The 23,933-nt window shown below is 41.9% G+C and overlaps 1 long non-coding RNA gene across 1 annotated transcript; it reads left to right on the top strand.

Annotated features, from left to right (window-relative positions):
* The first annotated feature begins 719 nt into the window (after positions 1 to 719).
* LOC309514407 lies at positions 720 to 23,553 on the top strand. The gene is made up of 3 exons (XR_014211971.1): positions 720 to 1,192; positions 1,850 to 1,989; positions 23,475 to 23,553. It is a non-coding gene; the product is annotated as an uncharacterized lncRNA (long non-coding RNA).
* The last annotated feature ends 380 nt before the right edge of the window (positions 23,554 to 23,933 follow it).

Raw genomic sequence — 23,933 nt, 5'->3', positions numbered from 1 at the left:
CAGCCAAACAAATATGCTTTCCCATTTGGCATTGGAATATCATTGACTCAGAGATGTTTTCCAATTCTGTTTCTAGAAATCAATGTTTTCTTTCTAAATGAACATATCATGCCAATATATCGTGCCAAAAAAGAGCATTTTGGGAGTCCTCTCTAAAATGCTGATCATGGCAATTTGTAGCTTTCTACTTTTAGTTTGTAACAAATTTTGCAAGTCAGGAACAGAAGCCTTGAGGGGAGATTTGGCATTTCTTTTTCCATTCCTCTCTCATGGAGTGACCTTTTCCTTTTGCCAAGTGGTGGAGAACTGGATCCTTATCTTTTCCATCCATCCCACAAGCCAGGTTTGGCAAGTGGATACAGCTGGCTACTCATCAGTCATCTGACACCACAATGGTGTCGGGTGAGCTGTTGTTCCCACACAGTTCAAAATCAAACTGTGCAGGCAAAAGCAGAGTCTTCAAAGCACCAACAATCATTTAATCATCAGGTCTTATGAAGTTCTGTGTATAGTTTTGCCCCTTCTGAAGAGCTACCTGGCAAGCCTTCTTCCTGGTCTGCTCATATGGTGACAGTGCAAACACTTCCCCATTCAGCGCATTGTCCCTACACAGCTGCAGAGATTGGTGGTGTATTCCAAAGGCTATAATTTCTGGGCATAACAAACAGAAGCAGCGTTTATCCCATGATCACCTAGAGAATATTTGTGAAGGTCATCATTTCTAGCGGAAATATGCATTTTTTAAAATGAAAACTTTAATGGAACATAGTGCTGCTATTCTGATACAGCATCTGAACAAGAAAACTGAACGGAAAAGTGTATGTGATAGAACAAACGAGTTTTAATTTGCTTATTCATTCATCACCCTTCTGAATCAACTGCTTCATGCATCTTCTCAAAGCAACAGATGTTTCTGCAATGTGACTGTGAGTGGATGTACCATGTGCCTCAACAAAGTGTCTCAACTCTGCAGCACCAATCCCAAAAGCAAGCCAATTTTCTTGGGTGTGAATTTGATGTTTGTTTGAGACAGTTGCTCCAACATCCTGATTTCACAGCAAACAGAAAGGCATCCGAAAGAATTGTCATGTAACTGTGGGATAAAACAGCTGAGAGATCCCTGAATTCTCTGATACTGCTATAAAGTTTGGATGACATTTACTTTGAGAAACTCTGGTCACCAAGAGAGCAGGTATGAACAGAATCTTACCTTTTTTCTCCTTTTCCTCACAATAATTTGGAGGGTTTTGGTTCTCATCTTGGTGTTAATAGCTATGTTCGTCTGTTTGGTGAATTTGTGGGGTGGGGCAACTGCAGAAGAACTCCAGGGAGCTTGCCAAAAAAAATATTAATTGTCAAGGCGGGAGTTGTGAACAGGTCAGCAATAACTCACAAGGTGTCAGTGAAGTTAACACTTTATTCAAAGAAACAAAATAGCTCAGGCCTGGTGAGCACAGCAACTCTTCCCAGTTAAAAGGGTTCAAATGATAAACTGGAGAGACTCAAACTCTCAGACTAGGTAATTAAATTAAATTGCAATGATTAGAGGAAAGTTGTAGACTTCAAAATGGATGCAATAGGTAGAAACAACATAACAAGGACAATTGCGTTATGCTTGCTACGATTCCTTTTACGTATATTTCAGTCCACAAAATAATGCACAATTCTATTCCAAAATATGGAATTATTTGCCACGGAAAGGCTTATCTTAAGATGTAGATGCTTCATAAAGCCATCTTAGATTTTGGGCTACTGGCTGTAAAAAAACCAACCTGCTCAAATTCAACCACAACACGTGGCTAATAAGTATGATTAATGTATTATTTGTTTCTGTAATAAAAAAAACCAGCAACCCACTTTCATCCTGAGGCCTTGGAGGAAGAATGATGTGATTGTCCAAAGATGGCTATGTGCTACCCACTGATGACCATCAGCCTCTAACCCTGACAGAGCCTTCACTGACTCAGCCAGGGTTTTCTTCTTGGATTGGTAAGAATTGCTTTTCTAGGCACCTCTGGGAATATAAATGGTGTGAGAATTGGGTTTTCCTATGACATCCTTTGCTGAGTGTGTTTGAAATGATGTAGTTATCTAGTAAAAGTGATAAACTATCAGCCCAACTAGTTTTGTGTTCTTAGAAACAAAACTGCTCTTGCACAACCCCCTGTTGGTTGGTTGTCAGATTTTTCAGTACCATTAAAAAGACTGCATGGCTGTCAATTCTTGTTGGTAAACATGGCAAGCCGCCTGTTGGGGGAATTCCAAAGGAAATCCTAACGAAGCCTCACTACATAGCATGGGGATATGACACAAATCCATTAATCCCTTCCCTTTAGGATACTATAAGCTGCTAGCAGCTAGATATGAATCCATTGATCCATCTTGCCAAACATTGTCTACCCTGACTAATTGTGGGACCTGGGACTTCCTGTGTGCAAAACATCCTTCACCTGTGTCTTTTCTTTTCGCCAATTTATATGACTTTCTGAAAGCCCTGGAAGCTGACAGGTCCCTATGGGACCATTTTATTTTCATTGAAGTTATTCCTCTTCTTACTACTATTACTACTGTGACACACTCCCTCTGTGCAGATGGGAGTGGGGAGCATGGCCAAGTCTGGGGTAATTTAACCTTGGTCACGCTCTGTCTCTAACGACCGAGAATTCAGTGATTATCTGTGTGTGGTAGCATATAATCTAAACCCGCAGCAAGGACTCTTGGTGTTGGATGTTTCTGTGTCAACTTCTTCCCTGAACTAGATATAAATTAGAGCTGAGTCATGATGGAAACAAAAAAACATATTTTTTTTATTAACAAACATTCAAGGAAGGTTAACTCATGATGACCACTCCCATAGCTTCATGTAGATGTTAAGTAATATCAGAGACAGTATGCCACCAGTGGTAGCACCCCATACCTGAAGAGTCAGGGGGCTGAGAAGCACTCCAATTCCATGCTACCTTCTGGAACCATTCCTGGTTCTAAGACTGGAACTACTGCAGAACAGTGCCCCTGGTTTTCCATTTCCCATAGACGGTCCAGAGGGATACCATGGTCAATGGTATCAAAAGCTGGTCCATTAAGCACAACAGGGTATAAATTGCACATTTATATATTTCTGTGTACCTAGGGAGTGCCCTATCCTCGAAGCTGATAAGCATGTATGCTATGAGACAAAATTTAATCTATGTATGGACTATCCAAAATTCAATAATGATCATGATTATAGTCTGCAAATGGAGTGAATGTGGTTCTGGGCATACAGAAAGTGTCCAAAAGAGGGAAGTTGTATACCCATCCACACATTTTCCAGTTATTCTAATATACTTTTTTGCTTCCCTGAGGAGATTTATTATCTAGACATGCATGTGCGAGTTTGCTATTTGGGATGTTAAACTGGAGATATGTCACTGTTATATATATATATATATCCTCTTTCTTTGCAACATCTATAGTATCTTAATTTGAGTTCCCTCCATCTGTGGAAAGTCTCTTATTTTTAGTAACTGGTTTCTTTTATATTTTGGAGCCAGTTCCCGGATATACATAGCACATAACCTCCCCGAGGCTTTATTTTATGCCCAGAGATCACAAGTTCTCCTTAAAAGCATTCCCAGCCAGTGTTATTTCCCTGAAATGGCTCCAAATGGACTTTGTAGCTCCTGGGGGGAGCCAGATGGCATCGCAGCTTTGAGTCCGTTCTGTAATGGGGCAGACAGACAGACAGCAGGCTGGCACTTCCCTTGACTGGGGAGCACAGCCAGTGTCTGCACAAGGGGACAGAAAACTAGCCTGCTAAAAGTCCTAGCACATTTTCAGTGAGATAATAAGGGTGCAATCCTATACAGCAGTGGTTTTCAACCAGTGTGCTGTGGCTTCCTGGGGTGTCTTGAATGATGGTCAGGGGTGCCATGGGGCAACCGTGTCCCGTGTCCCTCTTTCCTTCCCTCCCTCTTCTGATGCTCTCTCACATCTCTGCCTCCCAAAGGCTCGCACAGCTTTTTATTGCAGCAGCCCTGGCTATAAGCTCCGTAGGTGAATGGTGCCTCTGAAAAGCACCTCTCTTTTGGGTGGGGGGCAGCTCAGAGACCATGGGCAGCTGCCTGGAGGAATCCCAAGGAGAAGGGAGAGGAGAGGAGGCCGAGGGAGCGCTCCACAAGGGAGGGTGCTTTTCAAAGGACGGCTGTGTTTCTGTTTGCACCTTGTTTTGTTTTTTTTTTTTTTTATAATATTTTTTATTAGTTTTACAAAAGTTTTTATAACAAACAAACACAAAAAAACAAACAAACAAACAAAGAAGTGTGGTTTCATAATGTCATTTCGTAAACTTCTTTCCTCGGACTTCCCCATACCTCCCCTTTCTGCATCCTCATGTCCAAATTTTACAGCAACTTATACATATTTTTCCAACTCTAATTTATTATAGTCCTTTCTTATTCTAATCTTATATTACTGCAACCCTTTATCTCTATCGAATCTCGACATTCTAAACTTCCTCAAGTTTATAATGGTCCTTAAGATAAATCTTGAATTTCTTCCAATCTTCTTCCGCAGTCTCCTTCCCCTGGTCTCGAATTCTGCTCGTCATTTCCGCCAAAGTCATGTAGTCAATCACTTTCATCTGCCATTCTTCCACGGTGGGTAGATCTTGTGTCTTCCAATACTTTGCTATCAATATTCTTGCTGCTGTTGTTGCATACATAAAGAAAGTTCTATCTTTTTTTTGCACCAATTGGCCGACAATGCCCAAGAGAAAGGCCTCTGGTTTCTTAAGAAAGGTATATTTAAATACCTTTTTCATTTCATTGTATATCATCTCCCAGAAGACCTTAATCTTCGGGCACGTCCACCAAAGATGATAAAAAGTGCCTTCAGTTTCTTTACATTTCCAACATTTATTGTCGGGCAAATGATAAATTTTTGCCAGCTTGACTGGGGTCATGTACCACCTGTAAACCATTTTCATTACATTTTCCTTTAAGGCACTACATGCCGTAAATTTAATTCCGGTGTTCCACAACCTTTCCCAGTCAGCTGACATTATATTATGACCGATGTCCTGTGCCCATTTAATCATGGCTGATTTAACTACTTCATCTTGTGTATTCCATTTTAACAGCAAGTTATACATTCTTGACAGATTCTTAGTATTGGGTTCTAACAATTCTGTCTCAAGTTTTGATTTTTCCACCTGGAAGCCAATTTTCCTGTCTTGTTTAAAAACCTCCGTTATTTGGTAATAGTGGAGCCAATCTTGTACTTTGGGTTTTAGGTTTTCATGGCTCTTTAGTTTCAGTCTCTCTCCATCTTGTTCTAGAATCTCACAATACTTTGGCCATCCGACCTCCATATTGAGTTTCTTGTGGGCCTTCGCCTCTAAAGGTGACAACCATCTAGGGGTTTTATTTTCCAGCAAGTCTTTATATCTCATCCAAACATTGAACAGCGCTTTCCTTACAATGTGATTTTTAAAAGCACTATGCACTTTAATTTTATCATACCATAAATATGCATGCCAACCAAATGCATTATTAAAACCTTCTAAGTCCAAGATATCTGTATTCTCGAGGAGCATCCACTCTTTCAACCAGCAGAATGCTGCTGCTTCATAATACAATTTTAAGTCCGGCAGGGCAAATCCCCCTCTTTCTTTTGCATCTGTTAATATTTTATATTTTATCCTGGGCTTTTTGCCCTGCCAGACAAATTTCGCGATATCTTTCTGCCACCTCTTGAAACAGTCCATCTTGTCAAGTATTTGCAAAGTTTGAAACAAAAATAACATTCTAGGCAATACATTCATCTTAATTACTGCAATTCGGCCTAACATTGATAATCTCAAGTTTGACCATATTTCTAGATCTTTTTTGATTTCTGTCCAACATTTTTCATAGTTGTCCTTATACAAATTCAAATTTTTAGATGTTAGGTTAACCCCTAGGTATTTCACCTTCTTAGTCACCGTCAAACCCGTCTCTTCTTGAAACTTGTTCTTTTCTATATCTGTCAAATTTTTCCCTAGGACTTTAGTTTTTTGTTTATTCAACTTAAATCCGGCTACCTGGCCAAATTGTTGGATTATCTCCAACACCTTTTTCGTACTAGTGTATGGCTCTTGTAAAGTCAGGACTAAATCATCTGCGAAAGCCCTTAACTTGTAATGTTTTGCTCCGACCTGTACCCCTTTAACCTGCTGGTCATTTCTAATCATATTCAGCAAAACCTCCAGGACAGAAATAAAAAGCAATGGGGAAATTGGGCATCCCTGTCGTGTTCCTTTTTCTATCTTAAGTTCCTCCGTTATCACATTATTTACAATCAACTTAGCTTTTTGTTCAGAGTATATTGCACCCACACCATTCTCAAAACCTTGTCCTACCCCCATCCCATGAAGATTCTTTTTCATAAAACTCCAAGAAATGTTGTCAAAGGCTTTCTCCGCGTCCACAAATATCAAAACTGCTTTGGTGTTTATATTCACCTCTAACTTTTCCAAAATGTCTATTATAATCCTAACATTGTCTGAGAGGTGTCTCTTTGGGAGAAAGCCTGCTTGGTCTCTGTGGATCTTTTCCATCAATACTCTTTTAAATCTTTTTGCTAAAATGTCTGCAAAAATTTTGTAATCCACATTGAGTAACGAGATTGGGCGGTAGTTCTTCAATTGAGTCTTTTCATTCTCTGTCTTTGGTATGAGTGAAATATATGCTTCCTTCCACGATTCGGGTGCCTTTTTTCCCTCTAAGATCTCATTACAGACATCCTTTAACGGTTGAATCAGCCATTCCTTTAGCGATTTGTAATATCTGGAAGTCAAGCCATCTGGTCCTGGAGATTTGCCCAATTGCATGTCCTGAATGGCACCCTCTATCTCTTGTTCTGATATTCTCTGGTTTAAGTCCACCTTACTTTGAGGGGAGATTTTTTGTAATCCATATTTGTTAAGGAATTTATCTATATCTTCTTCATTTTGTGCTCCTTGAGAATAGAGTTTTTTAAAATAACTCACGAAACAGTTTCTTATTTCATTTGGTTTAGATATAGTCCTTCCATCCACTTCTAAACTTGTAACTGTATTTAATTTCTGTCTTTTCTTAAGTTGCCATGCCAAAAGCTTGCCACATTTGTCTGCCGACTCAAATGACTTTTGTCTCATTTGCTTTATTTTCCACTCTATCTCTTGGTTCATCAATTCCATATATTGTGTTTGATATAATTTAATCTCCCTCAAAATCTCCTGGGACTTTGGTTTTGACCTTAATTTTCTCTCTCCTTCTTTTATCTTTTCCAAAATTTTTTCTCTTTTCTCATTCTGCCTTCTCTTCTTTATTGAGTTTTGTTGAATCAAAAACCCTCGCATCACAGCTTTGCTTGCGTCCCAGACCACTCTTTTTTCCACATTGCCCCTTAGATTGATTTCGAAATAGTCCTTTAAAGTTTTTTGGGCCTTCAAGTGGAATTCTCTATCTCGAAACAGGGTGTCATTCATTCTCCACCTAAACTGACCAGTTGTTGTAAGTTTCATTTCCATCTTCACGGCGTTATGGTCGGAGCAGGTTTTTGGGCAGATCTCTACCGTCTTAATCCTCGGAGCCATTCCACTAGTGATCCAAATTTGATCAATTCTGGTCCAGGTCATCTGTGCTTGGGAGAAAAAGGTTCCCTCTCTTTCAAGAGGGTTCCTTGTTCTCCAAATGTCTATTAGGTCCATGTTCTCGGTCATTTCAAAAAAAGTCTTAGGGAGTCTCCCTTCTTTAGTGAGTGTCAGTCTTTGTGTCTTGTCCATATTTGTAGAAACTACACCATTCATATCTCCCATAATTATCATATTGTAATCCAAATAGTCCATCAGAGTTTCATGAAGTTTTTTAAAGAATTCCGCTTTACCTTCATTTGGTGCGTAAATCCCAATTATCAAAAATTTTTCTCCTTGTACTTGTATCTCCACCGCTAAATATCTTCCTTCTTCATCTTTAAAAATCATTTTTGGAGCCCATTTCTCTTTTACATAGATCACAACTCCTCTTTTTTTCACTTTATCCGACGAGATAAATTCTTGTCCCAATTTTTTATTCATAAGTAGTCTCCTGTGGGCTCTAGTTATGTGAGTTTCCTGTAAGCAAGTCACGTCCAGTTGTTCTCTGTACAAAATATGGAATACTTGTCGTCTCTTCAAAGGCATGTTCATCCCATTACAATTCCAACTGAGGAATTGCAGGGCCATCTTGTTATTTTTCTGGTATTCCTCCAACTGCTCCCAATTGTTGTTCCTCCTCTGTTGGTAGTGGAAGGTTCTGTCCAAACGAAAGGTTCAAGATGTCTATTACACCCTTTTGCTCAGCAATTGGGTCTACAGTTCCTTTCTGTAGATCTTCTTGATTTTTATGCAGGAACCTGTCTTTATCCTGTATCGTCTTTATTTTAACCTTCTTTCCCCTGTAGTCAAAGGACAGTCCCTGTGGGAATTCCCACCTAAAACGAATATCGTTCTTCTTGAGCAAGTAGACCAGGTCCTTATAAAAAGCTCTCAAGTCCAGAATATGTTTGGGGATATCTTTAAAAATCTGTATCGGTGAATTTCCAATTTGTAAGGCTTTTTCAAAATGCAGTCTTAGTATTTTATCTCTTTCCTCCTTTGATCTCAAGGTAATCAAGCAGTCTCTCGGTACCTTTCTATTTTGTCTTCTGCCCAATCTGAAAGCCGTTGTAATTTGGATTTCGTCTTCCTCTAGATCTTCCCAGGCATCTGCAAACTCCTTCATTAAAAAGTCTGTAAGGTTATCTCCTTCATCCTCTGGAATTGATCGTAATTTCAAATTCCTTTCTTTTCTTTGTAGTTCCCACAATGCCAGAGTTTCGTCGTGATCATAAACCTTTTTGGCAATCGGTTCTAATTTTTCCTGCGTCTCTCCAGCAATAGTTCTAGCTTCCTCCGCAATTTGACGTGTGGCAGAGTTCTCTTGCGTAAGCTTGTTTATAGATTCTGTGTTCAAGTCGAGTCTAGCTGTCAAGTCTGTCAATTTCTGTGAATTCTCTGTCAATTTCTTAGTATTCTCTGCCGTTTGCTTTGTCAAATTCTCCAGGGATTGGTTTATCTTGAGAAGGGCTTGCGATACTGCATCCATGGAGACTGCTGCACCTCTTTCTTGTCCTGTTGTCACTGTAGATGTTATTCCTGAGATCGAGCCTCTTTTCTTGAGTTGCTGTAGCTGCTTTGTCTTTGCTCTCGTGGTTATCTCGTCTGCTGGGCCACTCATATCCCAAGGTCGTTTCCCACAGGAGCCTTCACCAAAAGGAAAATTCCACTGTCTCAAAGCGTAGCAACTTTCAGTTTACCCTCTAGAGGGAGCAAATCAGAATGTCCGCAAACCGAAATTACGAGTATTTATAACACAAATTTATCAGGAGGCTCCTATATGTATATTGCAGCACTTTCCCAATAGATAAAGTCCCAGCCTTCCCTGATAAATTGTATCCACCAAGTCCCAAAACTTTGTATCAAGTAAACAGTAAAGCTTCCACTTTGTAACCTTCACAAGAATTTTAAAGTCAGTTCAGTGTTCCTTTGTTTTATGAGCAGTTCGTACCAGGTTGGGGGCTGCAGAAGTTTTCCTTTTCCGTTAAATTAATCATGCAGCTTGTAAAGTCACTTTTTCCTCCCCTCTGCCCTGCAAGCTGGAGGGGATGATCAAAGTCCAAATGTCGGATTCAGGCAATTAAGAACAATTTTCCCTTACGGATGCAGCTTAATAACTTTCGTTGCTTCGATTGTCATGCAGTCGGGGGAAGGCAGACTTCCTTAATTTTTGCCTTCCCCGTTTTCAGCCTAATTTCAAATAATTTTGACACGAATACAGGTTCAGTCTTACTCACGGGTCCTTTTTGTCCAGATTGTTTAGGAAGGGAATCGACGCTCTCCACTAATGGCGACGCGGCTTCACTCTGCGGGCTGGGTAGCGATTCTCAGCACCGCGCTCCCCCGTTGTCGTTCCGGAGCCTTTAAAAAGGCTCTTTCTGCGGTAAAGAGGGGGCGCTTCGGGTGCCCACCGAATCTCCTTGTTCACAGGATCCGTTCCTGTGATTTTAGGGGTCCCCCGCTTGCCGAAGCGGGTCAGACCCGAACTCGCAGAGCCTTCCTCTCTCCGGAGCTCGGAGAGAGAGCAGCCATTAGCGCTGGCGCCGAACCGGAAGTCTGTTTGCACCTTGTTTTGGAAAGTGTGAGATAGACATGTTCACCTTGAAATGCAAACTAAATTGAAATTCTCCCCTATCCCCATTTTCTTGCTCCTGGCAAAATCTCCCCAAGATACAGTTTTGGTTTCTCAACTTCAGCAAATCTACAGCTTCCTGGATTTATTCCTATAGCCTGGGCCTCATCCCCACTAGAGGGAGCGGCATAATTAGCTGTATTTAAGTCTGGAATGCGGGTGGCGCTGTGGGTTAAACCACAGAGCCTAGGACTTGCCGATCAGAAGGTCGGCGGTTCGAATCCCCGTGACGGGGTGAGCTTGTTGTTGCTCGGTCCCTGCTCCTGCCAACCTAGCAGTTCGAAAGCACGTCAAAGTGCAGGTAGATAAATAGGTACCACTCCGGCGGGAAGGTAAACGGCATTTCCATGCACTGCTCTGGTTCGCCAGAAGTGGCTTAGTCATGCTGGCCACATGAGCCAGAAGCTGTACGCTGGCTCCCTCGGCCAGTAAAGCGAGATGAGCGCCGCAACCCCAGAGTTGGCCACAACTAGACATAATGGTCAGAGGTCCCTTTCCCTTTACCTAAGTCTGGAACAGGGGCGGCCCATCCCTTTTCATCACTTGAGGTGAAATGGGAAGTGCTGCCTTGGCCTGCTGCTACTACCATACTCCTGTGAAGCCTGTGGGCTGCTGCCTCAGTCCACCTAATAGCTGAGGTGGCTCCGTGTGGAAATCACATAAAACAGTGTGACATCACAGGCTGACACATGGAAAATTCAAAGAGCCTGTGAAATATTTTTAGCAGTTAACCTTTAGCACTGGAGCATAGCAGATGCGTTTCTTTGCTCCAGCATCGGCCCAATGGGCATTGTGGCCAGAATTTTGCTGCAATATGATTTGGAGGAGAATGTGAAACAAGGGTGTAGAGAGCTATAAGAGCCATAGCCACAAGTCATTTTATTATCTTTTTAGGAGGGAGGGGGGAATCCGAGTGTTCAAACTTTGTGCTCATTCTCATGAAAACGGCAGGATTTATTTATGAGATGACTGCATGGCAGTAATGAAGACTTGTATAAATGACACTGTTGTAATCCATAAAAGCGGACATTTAGGGTAAAGGATTAGCAGGCTCCTAATAAAATATAGGGATGAAATATGAAACCGGAATGTGTGTCTTATTTAACGATGACTCGGGCTGTTCAATAATGCATATGCTCAAGTTCATTTTCTTACTATAATATGGTACCTTAGGGTACTTGATATCCATTCAAGAGAATATTTCTTATTTGTTAGGTTTCAAACTCGGCACCCCATAGGCAAAAATATGCCTCAAGCTGGACTCTTTCCCTAAAATAGTTTTGTGGGGTTGTTTTACTGTAATCACACAGCAACATTCCATATAGAGGTGGAAAATGTGTACCATAAATTACAAGATTTGGACAATGTGGCTAAAATAAAAACTGGTTTCTGGGGTGGATTGCAATGCTATCAACCAAATATATTCAGGTAGAATCACAGAATTGTAGAGTTGGAAAGAATGCCAAGGGTCATCTAGTCTAACCTCTACAGTGCAGGAATCACAGCTAAAAATTCCCTGACAGATGGCCATCTAACCTCTGTTTAAAAACTTTCAGTGAAGGAGAATGTATCACCTTCCAAGGTAGTCTGTTCCACTGTCAAACAGCTCTTACCATCCGAAAGTTCTTCCTGATGTTTAGTTGGCATCTTTTTTCTTGTAACTCGAAGCCATTGGTTTGGGTCCTGTTCTCTGGAGCAGAAGAAAACAAGCTTTCTCTCTCTTCCATGTGACAGCCATTTAGATATTTGAAGATGGCTATCATATCTCCTCTAAGTGATCCTCTAATCCAGGCTAAACAAACAAATCCCTTCAACCATTCCTCATAAGGCTTGGTTTCCAGACCCTTTTATCATCTTCATTGCCCACCTCTGCACACATTCCAGCTTGTCAATATCCTTCTTAAATTATGGTGCCCAGAACTGGACACAGGTGCCCAGGTGGAGTCTGACCAAGGCAGAATAGAGTGGTATGACTTCCCTTGAGGTAATGATGATTTTGTGGATACCTTGATATTCTTCTTGATATTCTCTTAGATATGCTACTTATAGAATACGGTACATGGTAAAGTGTCTTTTACCTCACAGTGTATTTCTTCTTACACCCTACAGCCATCTTCACTCACCCCACCCCACCCTGTGGGACCCTTCAGAACAAATATGGGGAGACTGCAAAGGCTGGGGAGGAAACGGGTATCCCACCAGGAAAGTAGAAGTCCTCTCGTGCAATGATGGATATCATCACCAATTATTGTTAATACATTGTTATTTTGTACTCTGCCAATGGCAAGAAACTAATGTAAACAAGCATTTTAGATGTCCCAAACATACATGATGTTGATTCAACTCTTCTTTTTAGGATATGTTGAAGGAACACAACTGGAACTGCAGCTTTTTAGAAGGCCAGGTTTATTCCCCTCTCTTGTTACCAGAGATGAACAAAAACTTTCATAAAGTAGAAAACTTACCAGAATTTTCTACAGCCTTTCTTTTTCTGTCTGCTCTTTCTCGATAAGTCATCACCTGTAATTTGGGAAAGTACTGAATGCCAATTACAGAATTTGAAAGTAGCTGGTAGAGTAGGGATATAAGTGGTCTTGAGTTCCCTTCATTATCCTGCTTTTAGAATTCTTCGTAAAGAACCTTGCCCTTGACACATCTTATCACATCACTTTCACTGACTTTCACAAAAGTTGTTCCTGGTACTGCAACAAATCTGAATCTGCTGTTTCTAACTAAAAGGATGTCCAGGCCTTTCACTGAGGGTAGGGAACTTATGGCCCTCCAGAAATTGCTGAACTCCGGTTCCCATCAGTGCCAGCCAGCATAAGCACTGGAGAGTCAGAGGTTCCCTATCCCAGCAGTACATAGTAATTCAGACTGCTAATTTCCTATAATGCAAATGGACAAGGGAGATTGAAATCCAGAAATTATTTCACAGGGTCTTCATATAGGTAAAGGCAGGCATAGGCAAACTTGGCCCTCCAGATGTTTTTGGCACGCAACTCCCATGATCCCTAGCTAACAGGACCAGTGGTCAGGGATGATGGGAATTGTAGTCCCAAAACATCTGGAGGGCCAAGTTTCCTATGCCTGCCTTTACCTATATGAAGACCTTGTGAAATAATTTCTGGACTATGGGGTTGCGGTGCTTATCTCGCTTTTAGGCCGAGGGAGCTAGGGTTTGTCCACAGACAGCTTTCTGGGTCATGTGGCCAGCAGGACTAAACCACTTCTAGCGCAACGGAACACCGTGACTGTTAAGTTGTGGGTGAACATATCAGACGACACAGCGATTCTTCAAACAGCTCTTGTTTATTTACAGACCCAGAACAGAACTGAACTGAAGGGTTCAGCCAGCCTGCTTATATAGAGCTCCACTACAACGCAACAGTAACAACTTTCTGTAACTATCCAATCATTGAACGTCACTTTCAATTCCTTATTTGCATACGTGGACCTGAGTGAAAACTATCTACAGTATCCCTCTGCTGGCCCAGGGTGAGAACTTCAGTACATAACAGTGACAGAAACCAGAGAGCACGGAAACATCGTTTATCTTCCCACTGCAGTGGTACCTGTTTATCAACTTGCCCTGACGTGCTTTTGAACGGCTAGGTTTGCAGGAGCTGGGACCGAGCAATGGGAGCTCACTCTGTCGTGGGGATTCGAACCACTGACCTTCTGATCAGCAAGCCCAAGAGACTCAGTAGTTTAGACCACAGCACCACCCACTTCCTCATATGCCTCCTACACACTCTATGCAGTACTATTTCCAATCCTCAACCTTGTCCCTGACTCAGAACCTTTTAAAAAGAACATGATGCTCATGTGCTACTAAGAGATAGACCTGCTAAGAGCCAGGTGCCAACAGGATTCATTGAGGTCAAAGGAAAGGTGTGCACAGGTCTTCCTAAGCTCATCCTTCCCAATAGTCCACATTAGCCCTTTTCTCTTGAACTGACATTTCTTGTTTGCTTACTTTTCACAGAGCATCCAAATCACATTGTTGTCAGCCATTGCTTCCCAGAGCTTTCTGTGTTCTCCCATATTTTTCCCAGACCTGATTTGTGGTGATTTGTTGTGTGTGTGATGAAATGCAATTGCAGCACCAGCTTTCCTAGGCTTAAGGCTTGGAAAGACTCCTGTGCCTTTAGTTTAAAAGCTTCTTGCACATTTTATGGATTTCTGTTGATTGCAGCTGGGGGCCTAGTGATGAATTTCCCTCCTGAATAGCCTTTCTGAATTTCTAAAAGTCAATTTCCATTCCTAGGGGGAGGGGGACAGTACTTTTATTACTCATTTACTTTTCTTCCCATTTCCCCCCTTTAGATATATATGTCAGGAGTGCTCTGATGGTGTTTCCTGCTTGGCAGGGGGTTGGACTCGATGGCCCTTGTGGTCTCTTCCAACTCTATGATTCTATGATTCTATGATTCTATATATACACTAGCATAGTTGTTCAGTATAGAAAAAGAAAAGAAAAATGTGGCTGTTTTTGGAGCAGCATACTTTTTTCCTCCAATCCTCCACTGTGCTAGATGCGCATTTAGTCTGGGACAGAGAAGAGATATTTAGTCTGGGACAGAGAAGAGATATCCCCAAATTTCTGAGATGCACCCTTTTTAATAATGGGAATCATCTTTTTTATGTCTGAAGGGAAAAGTCAAAAGGCAATTAATTGGATCCAGAGATCCTGTCAGTAGAGTTCAACTGGTGGCATAATCCCATTGATGGAAGGCGGGAGGAATGTTTTACTGGGTGGTATTCAACTTTTATTTACAGTAGGCCTATTAAAATGATTTAATTTTTTTAAGTAATGACAAATAATAATTTTGTCATGTCAATCAGTTTCAATGTGTCAATTCTGAGTAAAATTATGTGAAACGTCACCCACCAATTTTCCCTATAGGCTGTTGCACCCCTCCCCCAAAATCTGTTCCATTATTATTATTATTATTATTATTATTATTATTATTATTAGTTCCCCACCCATTTGACTGGGTTGCCCCAGCCACTCTGGGCAACTTCCAACAGACAAAAACATTAAACATTAAAAACTCCCTATACGGAGCTGCCTGTAGAGGTCTTCTAAAGGTTGTATAGTTAATTCTCTCCTTGACATCTGATGGGAGGGTGTTCCACAGGGTGGGTGCCACCACCGGGAAGGCCCTCACTGCAACCTCACTTCTCACAGTGAGGGAACCGCCAGAAGACCCTCGGTACTGGATTTCAGTGTCCGAGAAGAACAGCAAAGGGAGCGATGGAAGGGGGATGAATTGAGAATTGGGAGAATATTGTTCCCGCAGTTCATGGGGGGTGGGGAGAGAGAGATTTGCCCTCCCTTGGGAAAGAAGCATGAGAGTTTCTGCTCCTGTAGGGAAGGGGCTGAGGAGATGGACATGTGGTGATGGACAAGTAAGAGGGACTCTGGGAAGGTTCTAAAGCGGTTCTTCCTATCCCAGACCACTTCCTCTTTGCTGTGTGACACACACACACACACACACACACACCACACTCATTGAGCAGTGTGGGCTATTTAGGCAAGTCAGCAGTATCCTGCGGCTAAGTAGATTTTTTGGGGTGGGCTCCCTAATTCAGTGCACCTCTTTTTTCACCTGCTTCACACTGTTGGGCTTAGCTGAATGGGCTCTTAAGGAGAGGTACAGCATATCCTGCAGTTTGGCATTGAGATCAGGCAGATGAGGATGTGGGGGGAGAGAAATCCTAGGTTTACTTAGGCAGCATTGCCAATGCATTGTGCCTGGGGGGCTTGGGATGCCCTTTGAGGCCTGGCATGTGGATTTTGGGGGACATTGGTTAGCAGGGGTGCATGTGAGAAGCACATGCCAGGCTTTCCAGCAAAGGAGAGAGTCTATTCATCCCAGTCTTTAACAGGAAAGCCCCAGCACAAAGGCTGCAGCACATTCCCAGGGGTTGGATTTCCCTCTTTCTGAATTCGACAAAGTCCTTACCTACCTGTTTGATCCTAAGTTGTTTGATTGCATGAACTTGGAATGTAGATGCTCCACTTTCATTATATTTTAATTAATATAGCCATAATCCAGTTGCACATCTCGTCTTCTTTCCAGTTGTGAGGAATAAATTGCCTTCTTGGCCCTTTCCATCAACACAAGCCTCCATTAGCTTAGATGCCCTTGTGTGGATGGAAGGACCACTTCAGAATTGCAGAAAAGCAATTCTGGATCCAACTGGTATTTTATCATTTTTTAAAAATCCAATGTATTTAATGAATTCTTTAATGGATTCCAATATGCAATATTTTAATCTAAAAGGTTGTTCAAATGATAAAAGTGGACGAAATAGGATTACACAATGTTACCACAAGGAAAACAAAGTATCGATTATCCATTGGAATAAAAAATTGCAGTGGAATATCATTAGTCCTGCTCATTAAAATTTGAACATCTTTGCCTGAGAACCGGATTATAAAATATTTAGAACAAATTAGAATGCCACTCATTGATGAGTCGCAGCACTGATACTTTGTTCAAGGAGATATTTGAAGGATCGCTTTTGAGATTAAGAATTCCGAGAGGAACCCAGCCTCTTGAAAGATAAGTGACCATATAAAGCAAAGCACGCTTCTCAAGGAGTGCAAGGCAGAGTCTTTGTACAGTTCCATATTCCAGTTCTTAAAACAAGACTGGATTTACAACAAAGAAAGATAATTAGGAGTCAGATTTACATACTTGGAAGTCTCTACAAAGCAATTATTCTTTTGTATATGTGGGTTGAGTCTTCGGTTTTTTAAAATGCCATTAACCTATTAAAGATACCAGAGAGGTTCCCTAAACTCAGGCCCCAGAAATGAACATTGGAGACTCATAAAGTCTGACTCAAATGAGAGACGAGCCTAACAAGACTGGGAATTCTTCTCCAGCTTGGATTTTTTTAAAGAAAGATTGAGAAGAAATCCTGGCTGCCGCTGCCTGCACCTTCCCCAAACACTCCCCTCTTCTTTTTACAGTACCTTTCACTGAAGCTGGACAGCAGCAGAAGAAGTAAATGGCAAGAATATATTATTCCCCACTCTCCACTTCTGCCACTGTGCTCTGCACATGACACAGGGGAGGTAGAATTCTCACACAGGCTCTTGCCACTCGCAGGCTCCCTTGAGATAACTGCACCATAGTGACACCACCCCCCACACATGTTGTTATCCAGAGGGAGGACTAAAATCTGCCTCCTGGTGAAATTTCCTCTTCTACGCTAGCGATAAATGCACAGAAAGCCCTGTCCTCTTTTATATATGGCACCCTAAATTGATTATAGCTTCCTGGAATCCTGGCTTATACTTTTCAAAAGTGTCTAAAAGTATCTCCTGGCTTATTTAGAAGAGTGTCTTGCCAAATACAAGGTGGCCCTTTTAAAATGAGATTCAGAGGCAATTCAGAGGCAATACAAACACAAGTGAGAGAGAATATTAAAGATTTTATACTAAACAACAAGCAATATATGCATACCAAGTGAGCAACTCAATCAAGCACCTCAATTTGCCACTTGGAAGCCCTCAAGAAGTGGCGAAGTGACCCCCCCCCCCCGGTAGTCTCAGGTTCTAAAAAAAATATGCCCAACACCATCTGATTTATAGATAGCTAGCCTGTTAGCCAGTTTGGCTTGCTGGACTAAGTGCTGGACTAAGTTATTCATTAGCCGCCTCTCCCAGTGCCTCACATTCTCCAATGTCTAGAAGGTACCCAGCAATATCACTTCCTTCCAACAGATTAGGACTAGGACATTAAAGGCTGTACTTGGCCATCAAAGAGCTTAACAAAAGATAGGGGAAAGGAAGGAACGGGGCAGGAAGAGGGCAGCCGAGTAAATACAAATATAGATTGCCCATACAAAGAAAACAGCCACTCATATTTGACTTCTTCACTTGTAAACGAAGGGCAAGATTCACCTAATGAATCCCCTCAACAGAATGCATGAGGGCTCCCACTGGTGCAATGGGTTTCATATGACAAGGTATTTGAGAGTAGAAGCCGTAAAGGAAGCAGTAAAGGAGTCTAGAAATGTTGTGAAATGCTAAAAAAAGCTGCAGAATCATTTAGCTTCTGAATCACTGTGACTCATTTTGAGAATGACTCATTCTCTGTATAAGTATTGTATCTGCTGGCAGGCAGACTCAGTGTCTGTCAGTCAGTCAGTCAGGGTGTGTGTGAAGGTGAAGACTGTGCTTTGTGAAGCCTGTGCTCAACTTAGACTCTGTGTGACTCAGTAACTCTGTATATGCTCTGAATCTAGTTTAATCTTCTGTTCACTATGCTGTTATTTGCAAACAAGATTATTTTAACTCAGTAAAGCTTTTATTCTTTTTCTGAAGAAGACTCTGCATTATTAATTTACGCTGTGTGACAGTGGGACACCCCACTTGCATGTCCCAAAACGTGCCTGGGGAACAGCACACAAGGCAAGAAGAGGCGAGGTTTGTTTCATCTGCAAGGCTGAAATGCTTGAGTTGACGGAATGATGTTGAATTCTCCTCCCTGTGTGAGTAGTGTCTGAAGCTGGTGTGTTGCTGATTGTTAAAGGGAAGGGAAAGGAAAGTTCTGTGCTTGTTAAATGGATAGGTCAAGCCATTGCCTCAGAGCAGATCTATTTTTCACAAGAAAAATAATTTAATTAGCCTATCTCTAATTGGCATGTGAACTTCACAATTATCCTTGGAGGGAATTAAGAACGGATAAACATTTCTGGATAAAATAAAGCCAACGTCCCAAATCACTTACTGTATTGTGATATCAGTAATGTCAACTGAGTTACTTTGGAGTAATTGATTTGAGAGCTGTAATTTAAATCTTGAATGCTGAAATGGTTCCCTGTGGCCCAGTCAAACATCCTATCTTTAACTACTCCGGGACCCTGCATATTTGTTTTCTGTGGAGTGGCCTTGTTAGGAGGGTCTTCCCTTTTCCATGAACAAAATCAAACCCAAATCCTTGAAGAACCAAGTGCCAACAAATTAGTTTTCCCTTGCAGCCTTTGGTAGGATGCAGCCAATTTGCAGATAATTCATATGCACACACAATTCCTTGTTGTAGTGCACATTTATCTTCCACAGGAAACGAGCAAGGCTATTTATCCCAATTTTCATAACACCAAGTTGTGAAAAGCAGAAACAAAAGCAGCAATTCCTTTACACAAAGGTCAGCTCCCTGGCACAGAAATTTGTCCATTTTGCTGCTGTTGTGGAAACTTTATGCGCCAATAGACAATAGGTACCGGTATATTCTCTCTCACACAGCATAAATAGAAGAGCAACAGGAAACTCGTAACTCCATGCAATAGAAGCAGCTGATGAGAAGGTGCCGTGTCATAGACCTGACTTCCTAGAGGTGGTCATAACTGTCATTTACTGAGGGCGGAGAGAGGAGAGAGGAGAGGCAAAGCCAAACAGTAGTGCTCCTATATTGTGCTTGCACAGCACTCACTGCCTTGCCCTTCCACGCTCCCAGTAAGAGGTAGTGATATCAACGCAAGAAGGCCTATGTGTACTGCCACTCATACACAACAAAGTCCAGTGTCACCTAGTGACAAAGCTGTATAATAGCATCGTTGTTACACCTGAGAACATTCAAGTCCGCCCAGTTAGGTTCAAGTTAATAATTAAAACTTGCTATTTACTATTTTCTTAAGTAATATACAGCTCCATAGTTCAGTGTCACTCTAGGAGGAGTGTGTCTGCAATATGCAAGCCAGGTAAGTCTAATTTAGAAGCTAGTTTCTTTTCTTGCATCTCAGATCTTACAGAATCTCCAGACATGCCATAGTTCACTATGGGATTATTACATGTTTTATTACCCAGGTGTCTTACCTTGCTCAAAATTATTTGATTCATTTGAACATTTAGTATGGCTCTGTTCTGCTTTGAATTTTGTGGCAATTCACAAGAGACAGCTCACATTCTGCATTTTCCCTGCCTGAAGAGTGTTCCTTCTCTTTGCATTCAGAATGGTTTGCCTTCACAACCACACAGGTCTCTACGGCTTCATTACTTTCCAGCAAAGAGCAATTTGTATCTTCAGTCTTGCCCATCTCAGTAGTGAGTCACCTCTGAGACCATTAGCACCTGAGATCTGCTTTCACATTAGCAACATTAGGGAACATATCGGTGGAATTTAAAGCAGAAATAATTACACTCACCACTGCATATGCTTGGGTGGGCTCATTTAGCAAGATATCTCCCAATGGAGATAAGAGTGACTTCAGGTATTTTTTGTGGGGAGGGGGTTAGTTTCACCTTTTTCCAATGAGTGCCTCATCTCCAGATTCATATCAGAATTGTTGAAAACTCTCTGTAATGTAGGCTAGATTTCAGTAAGACCAGTGTCTATATGTCTGAATATACAACTGTTGCTGGCTTTTCCATTTTCAGTAGATGCAAGCTCTAGCTCATGTTTTCTTTTCTGCTTTTTCTTCTCTCTCTCTCCTCTTCTCTTCTCATGCTCCAAATCCAACCTCCCCACTCTCTTTTCTTGTTACTACACAAATATATTCTGTAGCACCCTCTAATGTAGCTGGATTAGCTCATGTCTTTTGTCAATCTTTAGATGTTGGATCCAGACAACAGTCCAATCTCGTATATGTGTATTCAGAGATAAGGGCCATTGACACCCCAAGTATGTGTGTATAGCAAAGATGGCTGACCTGTGACCCTCCAGGTGTACTGGACTCAAACACCCTTCAGCCCCAGTCCTCATGGCCAATTATCAGGGATGGTGGGATATGTAGTCCAGCAACATCTGAAGAGCTTAAGGCAGCCAACCCTGGTGTATAGCCTTAGTGTGCAGCCTTAGTGTCAGGAAGAGTGAGCCAGCAAGAACTCACATGGAGTAAGTCAACTCTTTATTAAAAGAAACAGGATCTGCTCAGGAGTGCCAAGGCTAATGAGCACATCAACTCCTCTTTGGTAGGTGTTGCCCCTATGAGGCAGTTGTGGAGAGTGAAGGTCCCTGCCTTCCCACAGCTTCCGAAGTCTCCTCCTCTCCAAGCAATATGAGACTCTGCCAGTGCACCTGCCTTTGCTCCTCCTGCTTCATAACTTTCCTGGTTCTGGGAGTCCGGGGGGAAGGAATCTTGTCCCTTGTGTCTTCACCAGTCTGACGCCTCCCTCCTTTCCTGCTTCCGCTTCTGATTCTGGACTGCTCTCTGCCATAGACTCTCCCTTCTCACGTAAACCCTTTCACTTCTCCAGCTTCCAACACTCATCCTCCCAGTCATCTCCCTCTTCTCCCTCTGACCACTCATCGTCATCCCACCAACAATCCCTGGGCCTTCTTGCCTTAGGGGTTCCCCAGTTGGTGCCTCCCACCATTCCTCTGTGTCTAGCCAGTACATGACACTAATTTAGTTGAACTTAGGTCACACTGAAACTGTTGGGGTAAATTAATAAAAGTCCAAACTCCCACTGACTTCTGTGGACACTACCCTTTCAACTAACAGTGCTATCCTATATGTTCCTGCTCAAAAACAAGTCATATTGCTTTCACTGGGTCTTTTTTCAGGTATGTGGGTTTAGCCTTAGTTGGATCCAGCAAATATTTTCAAGATAAAACACTTCCAATTTTATAATGTAATTTTATTTCTTCCTTTTTCCATAGCCTCATTATTGGGTGTAGTAACACACCATCCATCAGATTTTCCTTTGCAAATGTATTGATGAGTATTCGTCCTTCAGTCTATTTTCTATCTTCTGCTATCCTATCAACATTCAACACACCTTTCTTGGTTCTTTCACCACTTTCCCAGTGCATTTTTAGTCTTTCTTTCCTCCTTGTCCTCTCCCTTTGCTTTTCCCAAATTTATTTATAGAATGTGGGACACCCCAGTGATGTCCATTCCTTAGTCCTGCTTGCATTTTGACTGCAGTGGATGAAACTTGAATGACGCTGCTCCCGAGCATCGCTCAGAGCTGTTTTCAAAGTGACAAAAAGCCAGAGTGGAAATTTCAAATTAGACAGTGGCCCAATTGAAAAGCAGGCACTTATTGTACGAGGGGTAAAAAATAAAAGCAGGTGTGTGGAGCTTTTCAAAGCAGCCCTTGACAGGTGTAACCCTCCGCCACTAGCAGATCTTGATGAAACTTGTGCAGAGCAGGGCAACCTTCATACCAGTTCAATAGAGATGTCAGGAGTGCAGCCTGCAATCAGCAAGCTACAAAACGAAGCTGCTGGAAACAATCAAATCACGGGGAAAATGCCAAAAGCACTTGACATCACCACCCTAACAAAACTGACAGAGCTGATCAGTGAAGTCCAGAGAGGCCTCTGCTGACCAGGGGCAGCATGGAAGCATTCTCAGAATACTCAACTAGGGGCAGTCTTCTGTCATTGTAAATCTACAGCCGCATGGGCATCAGTCATGGGCTGGTTGGGATGTCAAAATGCTTAGAATATTCCACAGCACTTATAAATCTCAGATTTAGTACTCAAATCCTGAAACCCGCATTTTAAAAAAAGTGTCTCTTGATTCCAAGAGCTCTGGTACCTCACCTTCATTTGTTTATTCCTTACTCCCACCATCCTAGTCGGATCATCTAGCCCAGGCTTCCTCAAATTTGGTCCACCAGATGTTTTTGGCCTTCAACTCCCATGATCCCTGGCTAGCAGGACCAGTGGTCAGGGATGATGGGAATTGTAGTCTCAAAACATCTGGAGGGCTGAGTTTGAGGAAGCCTGCCCACCTAGCATTTGAAAGCACGTCAAAGTGCAAGTAGATAAATATGTACCACTCTGGTGGGAAGGTAAATGGCGTTTCCGTGCACTGCTCTGGTTTGCCAGAAGTGGCTTAGTCATGCTGGCCACATGACCCGGAAGCTGCACACCAACTTCCTCGGTCAATAAAGTGAGATGAGCACCGCAACCCTAGTCGGCCATGACTAGACCTAATGGTCAGGGGTCCCTTTACCTTTACCTTTTTAACCTAGCCCAGTGGTTCCCAAACTTTCCCCCCATGGACCACTTGAAAATTGCTGAGGGACTTGACAGATGGCATATTGATTTTTCTGCCTTTTGCAGCAATTGTAATGTACTGTGCTAGATACAGTGTGATTTTTAATTGTATTCAAAATCTTTCATTTCTTATATATTGGATTTAAAAAAAAAATCTGTTACAATTTGAATTCCATTTAAATTTGAATTTAATTACTATAATTGATGTGCCATCTCTTCTTTTCTGCCACAGAGATGTCTTGGCCCACCTGAAGGGAACTCACAGACAAATGGTAGTCTGTGGACCACAGTTTCGGAATCTTTGATCAAGCTGATGTGAATTTCAAATCAATTATCCAGTGACTTTTCACTTGCGTGAAAACTCTTGAGAAGTGTGTGTCAAATGTAAATGAACTTTGCCTGCTAACTTTAATCTTGCATAGAACCTCAGTGGGAGGAATCTAATTTAACAGCAATCAACATATTAAGTGACTTTTGTGGAAATTACTTTTATCACATCCACTCACCTGACACCTGACTATAGGAATCTTGTTAACAGTGGCTAATCACAAATTGACACTTAACACTGAACTTATCTTGCTTGGGAGATGATGGAGCCAATGGCCCCCAAAGCTTAACTTCTCCTACTACCCTAGTGTCTCATTGGCGAGGGCTGAGAGTTCTGTCTTTACCACACTGTCATTTGTCATGC

Source organism: Podarcis vaucheri (assembly GCF_965113315.1).
Source record: "Podarcis vaucheri genome assembly, chromosome: 11".
NCBI classification, from domain to species: Eukaryota; Metazoa; Chordata; class Lepidosauria; order Squamata; family Lacertidae; genus Podarcis; species Podarcis vaucheri.
This window is presented reverse-complemented; position numbering and strand designations above follow the sequence as displayed.